Here is a 12,741-nt window from a genome sequence, read left to right as displayed (position 1 = left end):
TTTTTAAGCCGAAAATCTTTCAAGTATTATAAGTTTTTAAATTTCAATAGTTATTTAGTGATTGTGTATTGTTATTATTGTTAAAACTTTCGCTCACGAACTCGCTCATTTTCGTCATGGTTTCGTATGTGTAAGTTAGGTACTTATCTGAAGTTTATTTCGAAGAATATTTAAGTATATTACTATTTTTTATTTATTTTTTTTAGCTATGTCAATAGCTTGTGCATTTTAGTAACGTTTTGGTAACTTATAAAAACCCGATATCAAACCTACGTAATTCGGATCATTAAATTTGTAACAAATACTAGAGTTCGTATATTATTATTATTATTTTCAATTTAGTAGATATATTTGAAAATATTACTTAAGTAAAATCGACCAAAAATCGTGCCAGTCATAGTTAGGTACAATCAATGCATCCAACCAATGGATACTGACTGACATAACAAATATTAATAAACAAATCCTGTGTTATACGCAACAAATGACACAATGTGTTAAACTAATATCAAAAATATCTAAAACTATTATCCGGTCACGATAATAATATAATAACTAAGGTCACGCTTGGCCGTTATTTGCATTTTCGTTCGTATTTTGTTACTTTTGTCCTTCAAGAGGTACAGTCAGCAGCAGAAGTTGCTAAGCGGGCGCAGTGTTCAATATTACCTTGACACGCTCTTATTCTCTTAACAATAAAGTCGCGTCAAGATCATTTTGAATAACTGGTCCGCTTAGCAACTTCTGCTGACTGTACGACATATTATTAACAATGATTTCCACATTTTACTTTCTTTTTTACTTCACATCTCATAGATCCAGAGCATTATTATTATATGAATTTAGTGTCTAAAAATTTTCGAAACTATATCGTTGTTGTAAAATTTTGGAAACCAGTCTATTTAAGTTTGTTATGCTAGCTATATATCAGCAGTTCAGTAACTCATGAAACCAAGTATTACGCACGTAACCTCCTTTTATAAAAAAAATACATCTTTGAGTTGTGTCTCGACATGTGTATATTATGTTCAATACGTCAAATCTATATAATATCGTAATTTTTTTGTTTTAACATAGAAAACGTCATTAATTTTTTCATCTAACGTATGTGGGGCGATCTAAAAAATTGCATGGATATGAATGGAATTCATAGTGTGCAAGCACTTTTGCAGCTGGCTGTACATAACTATAATCACTAACCCCTTTATTCATAAACGTCTGCTAACTTAATCAGTTTATGATCGTCATTTGTCCCTCTCTATGGCATAACGACAGATAGGGACAAACGACGATCATCAACTGATAAAGTTAAGCTTTGGATTCCTCCGAAAACGGTGCCGTCATATGACGGCCGCTATATACGAGGGGCGTTCAAAATATTCTCGGTATTGATATCTTACGACCTCTTCTAAAATTTCTTTCGTTACTGGCCGCTAAGGTTTATTCATTGACATTAAAAAAAAGTATAATTCGAACCGAGATAGTCTTTTGTTTTTCTGCAATTGCTGAACAAACATGAACATCATGTGCGAATTGACAATGTTAACTAAATTAGAACATCGATGCGTGATAAAATTCTTGACAAAACAGGGTAAAAATCAAAAAACCATAAAAGAGGAAATGGATTGTGTTTACCGTGAGTCTGCTCCTTCTTTATCTACCATTCAAAAGTGGTCAAGCGAGTTTAAACGCGGAAGGGAGAGTATTGAAGATGACCCTAGACCTGACCGGCCTGTAGTAGCTACTTCACAAGAAAATATTGATAAAGTGGAAAAACTTATATTGGAAGATGGTCGAGTGAAGGTAAAATCTATAGCACAAGTAACCGATCTCTCTATTGGTACCGTACATGATATTATACATGACCATCTTAATACGTCAAAAGTAAGTGCAAGATGGGTTCCGCGAATGCTGACTCGGCTTCAAAAAGACATGCGTGTAGCTTGTTGTTCCGATTTTATTGACCTGTGCGGTGAAAATCCTGATGAGGTGCTGCAAAGAATAGTTACTGGAGATGAAACCTGGGTTCATCATTATGACCCAGAGAGTAAACAAGAGTCCATGCAGTGGCACATTAAGGGTTCAGCTCATCCCAAGAAGTTCAAGGTCATCCCTTCAGCTGGCAAGGTCATGGCCACGATATTTTGGGATTGTGAAGGAGTATTACTAATCGATTATAAAGAAAAAGGTGTAAATATCACAGGACAGTACTACGCTAACATTCTACGTCAATTAAAGGATGTAATTAAAGAAAAGAGGCGAGGAAAGTTAACCAAAGGTATTCTGCTTCTGCATGACAACGCCCCCGTCCATACTGCTCATATTGCCAAGGCAGCTATTGTTGAATGTGGGTTTAAAACTGTTACTCACCCACCGTATAGTCCGGACTTAGCCCCCAGCGACTTCTTTTTGCTCCCCAATCTTAAAAAGGATCTGCGTGGAAATAAATTTTCTGACGATGAAGCATTGAAGGCGGCAGTGGAGGAGCATTTTTACACGAAAGATAAAAAATATTTTTTACGAGGGATTAAAAAAAATAATTGATCGATCTTTTAAGTGTATGAACATAGGGGGGGAGTATATTGAAAAATAAAAATATCAAACTTTTCGTACTTGTTTGTTTTCATTCTCATACCGAGAATATTTTGAACACCCCTCGTAGCGTTGACTGACGTCACTAGAACGTTGTCTATGTAAACAAGATGGCGCGGTTTCCTAGACGGCGTTACGTTACGTTGATTGTCAACGTAACGTAAGATGACGGCCGTCATCACGGTGTCGATAGTTTCGTGAACGTTTTATTAGATAGCGGTGACGCCATTATGAATAAATGACACGAGATTTGAATAAATGATTCCGTACTACGATTATTTTCCTCTTCTGATGATATTTCATCCTCCAAGTAAATTATAGATGATCAAACAAATCTTGTCAGTAGGAAAAGGCGCGAAATTCAAATTGTCTATGGGACGTTATCCCATCGCGCCTACATTTTTCAAATTTGCCGCTTTGACCTTGGTGGCTGACGGTGTGTTATGACGCCATGGTCCACATGTCGCCACCGTAAAGACGGCCGTCTTTTGCGGCCGCTATATGACGGCACCGTTTTCGGAGGAATCCAAAGCTTTAGCAGCCGTTTATGAATAACGCCATAAGTTGTTTTGTATCGTTTACTAGAGTATTGGTAGCGTGCAATTTATTTTTAAAATATTTTTCAAATGTCTATGAATTGTTATTTCCTTAGAGGATATAACCAAACGGAGTAGCCATTAACAGGCGTTCCCCTCTGTCGAAAATAGGCGGCCAATGATCATACAAGTGTACTAATTTTATGATACTGACTACATATGTATTAACAGTATAAGTGTATTGGCTATAGCTGTAAACTTATACTTAGTGTTTACCTGAATAAAGAATAATACACAATGTATAGATTGACGTTTATCTGACATGGCTATTTTTACGTTACGTATACATTTGACGTGCCCCTCCCCCGCAAAAATCGGCAGACTGTTTTGTACAGAAAATTACAGACAAGGCGTCTCCGTTTGGTTATATCCTCCAAGGTTATTTTGCTTATGCTCTGGATTCCTAGGATAGCGGTGCCGTCATATAGCGGCCGTCTCCATACTAAATAATACGGCTAAATATGGATGTCGTAGTATTTGTATGGAGACGGCCGCTATATGACGGCACCGCTTTCGGGGGAAACCAAAGCTTTACTGTATCATTAAGATACCAGGCGGCCCAGCCAAGGTGTCAATCGCTATCGCTTTGCCATCTAATCGCTTTGTGTCTCTCTATCACTCTTCTATATTAGTTTGACAGTGACAGTTGCGTTTCGTTCGCTACGAAGCGTTAGCGATTGGCACGTTGGCTACGCGGCCAGTTACGTTTAAAGTACATATTAATTCTTAACAAAAATAATCATCCGTTTAACTTATGTTTAACATAAAAAGGATGTTTTTTTATGCGAGATCTCTGCAATCTTAGGTGTAAATATAAATAATATATGATTTTTGAGCTTCATAAAAATTCACTACTTCTAACCGAGAATCATAGTTTATTTGTTAGAGAGCTATTCACGAATTTGTGTACCGTTGTCTCCTACAAACGCGAAATTATACCACACCAGTGGGGTTACCACGAAATTCGCAAATTGCGGGGATCTTTCTCTTTTACTCCAATGAAGGCGTAATTAGAGTGACAGAGAAGATGCCCGCAATTTGCGAACTACGATTTTCGCGATTATAGCCCTGCAGTCATATGATAAAAGCTGTTATCCACGTCACAATTCAAGCAATTGTAACTTTTTATCACCGCTAGATAGAAAGCGAGCGGTGTTGTCATTATGACGACATCGCTTGGATAAAAACGACCACCAGTGACGAAAGAGCCCGTCTTTTAAGTAATAATAAGACTACTCCATTTTATAAACAACTCTTCTCAAAATTAGGCCTGAGCCCGTACCATGAGTCACTGACAGTGTCAAAACTGTCATATACGCGATCGAGAACGTAATTTACGTTCTATACATCTCGCTCGCGCTAATATGCGAGTACGAGCGAGATGCATAGAAAGTAAATTACGTCCTCGATGGCGTTTATATCAGTGCCAAACTGGTGGTAGCCATACTGGAGGATAGAGTTATTTTTAGAAACTCAGTCGTTTTTCAGGGGACTGATTCTCACTTGACGAAAGTGAATAAATAAAAATAAGAGATAGGCTGCCATAGACAACTAAATAGTTCAGTAGCACTTTTTCGGTGTAGGTACTTCATTAGACCTAATGTTTCAAACATTTAATTCATATATAAACTTAATACCTAAGTTGTATACGATACGGAATAGCTTTTATTCATTTGAAGAACAAATGTGAGGTTCCAGAGATAAAGGTACCTTGTGGCGGTTGGCGCTTACGTCGCGTAGCACCGCAATAGTGTGACTACTAGTCAAATCAGTTTCTTTTTTCGAACTGTAAAAACGATTTTGCTACTATGGAATTTATATGAAACGCTAGCATGTGACGTCACAATCATATATTACCTACTCTTTATAGTTTGATAAGGGTTATAAAATAGAAATAGTGTCTAAAAATAATTGCTGTTTACATTTCTCTATTAATCTTCTGGTGCTGTATTTAATGCATGGTGTAAAATAATTTATTTTAAATACAGTCACATACCCTATTGGAGCGTCGCTAATAAAATCGGAAGCGCCAACTGCAATAAGGTATATTTACCCGTGAAACGTCACAAATGTTTTAAATCATATGAAACACTAAATCAAAAGATTTTCGGTAAACCGAGGTAGTCCGAGTACTTAGCGTATTAATGCACTATTTATAGATTTTATAGACTGCACATTCCACGTTTATACCATTATGTAACTCTAGCTTAGAGGTAGAAGCTTGGATGTAGCTGAAATTTAATAGTACGTTACGATACTAGTGCGAAAATTAAAATACGACCTAAGGGAGTGCTTTAAATCGACATATTCGCACATGTATCCGTTTTACAGGACATATTGCCCTTTAAAGTCTCGACATAGTCATACGTCTTGATTGAGGCTAGAATTTTCTGAAACTTTTCCACAATTAACCCTTTAACCGCCAGAGTCTGATATATAAGACATTAGATATCCAGCTCATTTCGCCACAGTCTGATAAATAAGACAAAAGATCTGATTTGGTTTTTACAGCACAGTAACTCCCGTAACTATGCCAACCTTACTCTGCGTGGTACAATTACTGTCGGTGGCGACACGAGCACGCTCGATCAAAAATTGCTGGCGGTTAAAAGGTTAATAATACTTTGATAAAGGCAACGTTTTCCATTTTTCTTGACAAGCAATCGGGCGTTTTCTAAAATAAATATTGAAAACCCGATTCTCACAGATCCTGGTGTTTTTGGGTTCTTTCAACTCATAATCACTAGCATATTCAATCCTGATGATAAAAAAACTTGTCCCAAAAATTTGTATGAAAATTGTACATTCCATTTTCCACTACGTCACGTCCATTTATACAAGTGAAAAAATTTCTCATAATAAAACGTGACGTAATGGAATGGACATTTTGGGACATCTTTTTTTAATGGAAGGATGGAGAATGCTGTCGATTGTGAGTAGAATGAGCCCAAGAATGTCCAGATTTGAAAGAATCAGGTTTTCGATATTTATTTTAGAAAACGCCCAATTATTATTACGCGGTATGTCACACTCTATTGCTGGTCCGTTTCATTTTGCACCAACCGGCCAAAGGGCTTTTTTGTTTGTTTGTTAAATTATTTAGCAGTCACAAATTACGAGGGGCGTTCAAAATATTCTCGGTATTGATATCTTACGACCTCTTCTAAAATTTCTTTCGTTACTGGCCGCTAAGGTTTATTCATTGACATTAAAAAAAAGTATAATTCGAACCGAGATAGTCTTTTGTTTTTCTGCAATTGCTGAACAAACATGAACATCCTGTGCGAATTGACAATGTTAACTAAATTAGAACATCGATGCGTGATAAAATTCTTGACAAAACAGGGTAAAAATCAAAAAACCATAAAAGAGGAAATGGATTGTGTTTACCGTGAGTCTGCTCCTTCTTTATCTACCATTCAAAAGTGGTCAAGCGAGTTTAAACGCGGAAGGGAGAGTATTGAAGATGACCCTAGACCTGGCCGGCCTGTAGTAGCTACTTCACAAGAAAATATTGATAAAGTGGAAAAACTTATATTGGAAGATGGTCGAGTGAAGGTAAAATCTATAGCACAAGTAACCAATCTCTCTATTGGTACCGTACATGATATTATACATGACCATCTTAATATGTCAAAAGTAAGTGCAAGATGGGTTCCGCGAATGCTGACTCGGCTTCAAAAAGACATGCGTGTAGCTTGTTGTTCCGATTTTATTGACCTGTGCGGTGAAAATCCTGATGAGGTGCTGCAAAGAATAGTTACTGGAGATGAAACCTGGGTTCATCATTATGACCCAGAGAGTAAACAAGAGTCCATGCAGTGGCACATTAAGGGTTCAGCTCATCCCAAGAAGTTGAAGGTCATCCCTTCAGCTGGCAAGGTCATGGCCACGATATTTTGGGATTGTGAAGGAGTATTACTAATCGATTATAAAGAAAAAGGTGTAAATATCACAGGACAGTACTACGCTAACATTCTACGTCGATTAAAGGATGTAATTAAAGAAAAGAGGCGAGGAAAGTTAACCAAAGGTATTCTGCTTCTGCATGACAACGCCCCCGTCCATACTGCTCATATTGCCAAGGCAGCTATTGTTGAACGTGGGTTTAAAACTGTTACTCACCCACCGTATAGTCCGGACTTAGCCCCCAGCGACTTCTTTTTGCTCCCCAATCTTAAAAAGGATCTGCGTGGAAATAAATTTTCTGACGATGAAGCATTGAAGGCGGCAGTGGAGGAGCATTTTTACACGAAAGATAAAAAATATTTTTACGAGGGATTAAAAAAAATAATTGATCGATCTTTTAAGTGTATGAACATAGGGGGGGAGTATATTGAAAAATAAAAATATCAAACTTTTCGTACTTGTTTGTTTTCATTCTCATACCGAGAATATTTTGAATACCCCTCGTAGATATTGACATATTTTTAGCCCAACTTGAATAAAAATAGAGGTTCTTAAAAACACATCTAAATGTACCATATAAGCAAATATATGACTTCCCGTCAGAGAAGGGTCCTTATTCTTCATGTGCAATAAGGACTTTTTATCAGAATTTCTCTCGGAATTTCTTATTGAAAGGACTTTACTGCACTTGAAGCATAAGGACCATTCTGTGAGAGAAAGTCACATATTAATAATAGCCGTAGCAGTAGGCAATACCTAATAATAGGTATACGCGTGAGAAATGCATTGCATACAGCTTAAAGTACAGTCAAGGTTGAAATATTACTTATACCTAACGTATATTCAAATTTTAAAAATATATTATGCATTTCTGTATCTCGCTCAAACTTTATGATCGGTATAAAGAAGACGAATTAGAAACAATAGTTATCAATTTGGTATATTTTTAAAATTCGTGTAAACCGAAACTTATATAATTATAGTAAATCATTGAACTATTATTACTACGTATAGAACAGGCACAGGGAACCAGTATTGTGCGCCATGAGTTGTTGTCTGCCGACAACAAACCATGAAAGCGGAGCGTGAATCTCGCGATCTAAACGCGTAAGCGCCATGAATTTCACGGCGCTTACGACGTTTTGGTCGCGTGGTACACGCCCCGATTGCGACAATTTCATTGTGTGGGTGTGGTATGGCTTATCTATATTAAGTAATAATAACTCAATATAGAATCTAAATGAGCAATCAGACAGTCATGTTGAAGTGATATTGTAATCATACTAATGGGTGTGTGCTTATATTTAAACGTAATAGTCAAGTTTTATTTTTATATTTTAATGTATTATTAGATCGAATGTTTTGTTATTATATTTTTTTTACAAAATAGCATTTATTTCAAATTACAGTTTTACGCATATTTTGTTTTATATTTTTATTTTTCAAGCCCCTTAGATCGGGTGAGTAAAGACCCTGAGGCAACTGCACGCGTTTTTAGCAATACACCCTGTATCTAAAGTTCCACTGCGCTTTCCATACTCGACTAGGAAGAGTGACCCAGGCGTGTCTACCTCCAATATTTTAACAAAGAATCTATTGTTGGGGTACTTACCCTAACTGCTAGCCAAGGTGACAATCGCCTGCGCTTCGTCATCGAATCTCTTTGTGTCTATTGCTCTACCATATTAGTGTGACAGTTGCATTTCTTTCGCTACGTAGCTGATATTAGCCAGGGACTGTCTCATTTCAACAAATTGGGTTTGCTTCGTAAATCTTATAACGCCCACCAAAGGTCAGTTTAGAATGTATATTAATAATAATTATAATCATGTTTCATTTGAAATACCTACCTACTCAATATGTATCATTCATTTACTATAAACTGTAGAGAAATATATGAACACATAGCGTTCGTTATACAATTATGCATAACGGATATTTTCGGCTTCTAAATGCTAATACAGTCAGCACCAGAAGTTGCTAAGCGGGCGAGGTGTTCAAAATTACCTTGACGCGCTCTTATTCTCTTAACTATAAAGTCGCGTCAGGATCATTTTGAACACCTCGCCCGCATAGCAACTATTGCTGCTGACTATACAACCCTGTCTTCCACAATGACAATAACATAGATGTAAGAGAAATATCAATTTGAACTTTAAAAGTGTATCTCGTCATATCCATTAGAAATAAAAGCTTTGAGTGAAAAAATGTTTTATTGATACGAAGAAACCTCCCGGAACTCTTGAATAGCTGTAAGTTACAAATTTTAAATCGACAAAACTGGTCAAAACTTCTCTCATCGCTGGGTATATTCGTGTCAGTAATCTGTTGTTTAACATACTTAATCGGTTTAAAATAGTATTTTGTAGCATCATTAGGGCCCAGGTGTTAAAAAAAATCTGTTGAATAAATCTTGAAAAAAAAAATTCTTTTTAAGATGAATAGTGAATTTCATACTGATTTTTAGTTTTGCTACTCAACACTAGATGGCGCCCGTAGCTATAAAATGATACGTAATATTAGCGAAAGTCTGCGTAGGGGGCGCCACATCAACAACAAGTAAACAATCTAAGGAAGGGTCTACCGCAAACGAGAGAGTCGACATTTTGTTATCTAACCATGCTCATCACTCTTGCATATTCGAGCGATATAAAGGTAGATAGCCGAGTTTCGATTTCGCGTTCCCCGGTAGACCCTTTGTAAGCAAACCGCCTTGATGTATCAATGTCATATTTGATTGTCTGTGAAAACTTGTCAAAAATCAGTTTAAGGTACAGTATGTATAAGTTACTCTATGGTATACTTAAGTCACTAGTGCTGCACTCTGGAGGCAAAACATTGCAGTAATACTCCCTATTAAAGGTTTATAATTAGAATTTCTATTCCACGCTAGATGGCGGTACGGGTAGTTGACGAACAAGCGAATTTTAGTTTTACTTCTTTTGAAGACCCGCCAAATGACCATCCTGCTATAGTTCGTTTTTTTTAGCATTAGAAAGAACTTGCAAGAAGGTAAGCGATCTTGACATGTCTATTAATTGAAAAACGCTTTTTAAAAATCAAAAACTATTACTTATGAAAGCAGAAGAATATAAATGATCGTATTAGATTCATAATTGTTACATATTTGCCGTGACTTATTTTTAAAATGTGTCTTTCAATTATAAGACACACCAAGATTGTTTACCTTATTTCTGATGCTAAAAAAAACGAACTATAAGTAATCTTGAATCACGCCTACAATAATCAGGTGTTTCTCTGTCAGTTAATATCTATCTCATCCCAACGTGTCTGCTAATGTTGACGTTAAATACAGTGCAAAAATTTCTGGTATACTTATTCCCATTTGTCCCCGGCGGGCACAGTTGCATTCATATGAATCATTCCCAGCTATCCCCATCTCGTATATGAGGGTCGCGTGGGGCGGTACATGGGAATAACTCTAATGTTTTTGATCATTATCCTTTTGGACGCCAATGACCGATATATACGCACCGCAGGGCCCACGCCAAAGACGTATTAATCGGTCATAGACCACAGAGCAACATAGACCTAGGTGCATATGCATAAAGTTCAATTTCAGTTTTGACACTTCGGTGACGTGGCGTCTGAGAGACAGCTTTTGTGTTTGACACACGGCGTCGAAAAGGTTATTACTGGCATCTAAGCTTTTGGATTCCTCCGAAAGCGGTGCCGTCTTATAGCGGCCGTCATATAGCGGCGGCAAAAAGACGGCCGTCTTTACGGTGACGACATGTGGAAAGTACCACGCCGTCAGCCACCAAGGCAAAGCGGCAAATTTGAAAAATGTAGGCGCGAAGAGATATCGTCCCATAGAAAATTTGAATTTCGCGCCATTTTCTACTGCCAAGATTTGCTTGACCATCTATAATTTACTTGGAGGATGAAATATCATCAGAAGAGGAAAATAATCGTAGTACGGAATCATTTATTCAAATCTCGTGTCATTTATTCAAAATGGCGTCACCGCTATCTAATAAAACGTTCACGAAACTATCGACACTGTCATGACGGCCGTCATCCAAATGACGGCACCGCTTTTTTACGTTACGTTGACAATCAACGCCGTCTAGGAAACCGCGCCATCTTGTTTACATAGACAACGTTCTAGTGACGTCATTCACCGCTATATAGCGGCCGTCATATGACGGCACCGTTTTCGGAGGAATCCAAAGCTTTTTTTACAGAAATAAAGTTTTATTTCCAATACTACTGTTCACGTCACCTGTATGACCTTGATTTAAATAACCCAATTCGCAATATCACAATTATTGCTGTATTTCTTCCACTAGTCCGTTTTCTATTGGGAATGCTTGTATGGAGAGGTATACATTTTTGAGTACAGCACTGCCATTTGGTACGAATGTTATACACATCCACCTAAGCCCAAAACGCCCGGTAGACAAGTTGAACTCCGTGTCTGGGGGGAGGAGTGGGGGGGGGACGGTCTGAGAGCGCATTTTCTGACCGCCGGGAGCTCTGTACTTTGACCCCCCTCCCCCCTCCCAGACACGGAGTTCAACTTGTCTACCGGGCGTTTTGGTCTTAGGTGGACGTGTATAACATTCGTACCAAATGGCATTGCTGTACCCCAAAATGTCATACTGTTTCCCAATTGAAAACGGACTACACAGGACGGGCTTTGCCTAGCGTGGGAGTCAGCATAAATGTAACACTGTTATTATTCTATTTCAGGAATAAAGAATTTGTATTTTGTATTTGAGAAATGTCCAGAAAGTTTCTATTCATAGACCTATTTGGAACAGAGGTAGCGTGTGAGTGGGTATAACGAAAACAACGAGCTGCGATATTTATGTGCTTTATTGGACTTTTTACACGTCTAAAAAACTACAGAACTGCGACTCTACTAGTCAAGGTTTTCGTTGGACCAAAATGCTCCTGAACTCGATCAACAAATATTTCTAAAATTAAAATAAAAATACAATTTATATTAATTATAATTTCATGACGTTTTAATAAAAGAATATTTAAATATCTAAATTCATATACAAATAATCTCTCTTACATAACTTTAGGTAGGAACAAGCAATCAGATGATAAAACTAAGGTACATTTTAATAGAAAACGCCTTTTACGAACACTTCAAGATTTTAAGTCAGATTAGAGAGCCTTTAAAATCAGGGAAAGTTAGCAAAAGGGACATTCATTATAAGTCTTAATCATTGTACCTAAAGTCGTTATTTGTTTACACATCAGCACCAAAACGACGTACTAGGAATCGATTTAATATGCTATCGAGTTGCCGTGAACTGATGATATAAATATTATATCATATTTTAAATCTAAGCGGACTTTGAGACTTGATTTTATAAAGATATCTTAGATCGTCATTTGGTTAAAATGTACTTGTATTACTTATAAATAGACATAAATTCTAAAACATCTTTAAAAATGAGCTTAATATCGACATTGCAGTAAAAACTCGTAGCAAATTAAAATAGGCGAAATTAAAAGAATATAATTCGCCAATATTCCTTCCGACTGATCTTAAGTTGTTCCTACCTTAAACTAAAAGACGAAGCAGTATTTAAAAATGGAAAAACATGATGTTTATCACAATGTTATGGACACTTAGTTCCCCCAGTAGATTCACTATTCAAAT

The sequence above is a fragment of the Cydia amplana genome, chromosome 7 (genome assembly GCF_948474715.1).
Source record: "Cydia amplana chromosome 7, ilCydAmpl1.1, whole genome shotgun sequence".
NCBI lineage: Eukaryota > Metazoa > Arthropoda > Insecta > Lepidoptera > Tortricidae > Cydia > Cydia amplana.
The sequence above is the reverse complement of the archived record's forward strand: the minus strand, read 5'-3'. Positions refer to the sequence as shown.